We start from the raw sequence: 910 nt of genomic DNA on the forward strand, positions 1-910 counted from the left end.
AGGGACTCTCAAGAGTCTTCTCTGGCACCACAGTTCGAAAGCATCAATTTTTTGGCACTCAGCCTTCTTTTTGGTCCAACTCTCACATCCATATATGACTGCTGGAAAAACCATAGCTTTGACTATATGTACCTTTGTTAGCAAAGTGATATTTCTGCTTTTTAATACGCTATCTAGGTTTGTGATAGCTTTTCTTCCAAGAAGCAAGTGTCTTAATTTCATGGTTTCAGTCACCATCAGAAGTGATTTTGAAACCCAAGAGAATAAAATCTGTCACTGCTTCCTCTGAGGCATTTTATTTGCATGTATGTATTACATCCCTAGAAAAAGAATCCAAGGATTTTCCCTCCTGTGTGTTTTCACAGTCCATGATGCCAGCTGAGGTTGTCAGTACAGTGAAACCAAACTGATGGGAGGGGTACAGGTTATTGTGCCATTATTCTAGATCTTTGAGTCACACATCAAATCTGGGGCTGATCACTCCACAGTTACTTAGCCTGCCTGTGAGGTTCACAGCAATTTTCCCAGCCCTGTGATCATTGATGATTTCAGATTCTCCAATGCAACCATGCTTCATCATCTCAGTTAGAAACCTGACAATGACTTTGGAGCATGGCCTAATAATCACCTGGCATTTGCTTCTCTTTTCAGCATTGATGATACTCTTGAGAGCATCAGCCAGGACATTCATGCACATCATTATGGCAGCATGGAAAGATAGCGGAAAGAACATATTACCTTTACTACACTGTGTGAAGCACCATGTTAAGTGCTTTATATGCATCTACATACTTGATACTTATAAGATTCTTAAAGGGTAGATACGATCATCACCCCCATTTTACAGATGAGGAAACAAACATAGAGATGCTTCCTATCATGGCACAAGTAGTAACTGGAGGAGCTAAGA

General features: G+C 40.4%; 1 pseudogene; it reads right to left on the bottom strand.

Annotated features, from left to right (window-relative positions):
• Window positions 1-304: 304 nt before the first annotated feature.
• LOC113881001 lies at window positions 305-703 on the bottom strand (annotated as a pseudogene).
• Between the last annotated feature and the right edge of the window lie 207 nt (window positions 704-910).

Source organism: Bos indicus x Bos taurus, chromosome 2, assembly GCF_003369695.1.
Source record: "Bos indicus x Bos taurus breed Angus x Brahman F1 hybrid chromosome 2, Bos_hybrid_MaternalHap_v2.0, whole genome shotgun sequence".
Lineage (NCBI taxonomy): Eukaryota > Metazoa > Chordata > Mammalia > Artiodactyla > Bovidae > Bos > Bos indicus x Bos taurus.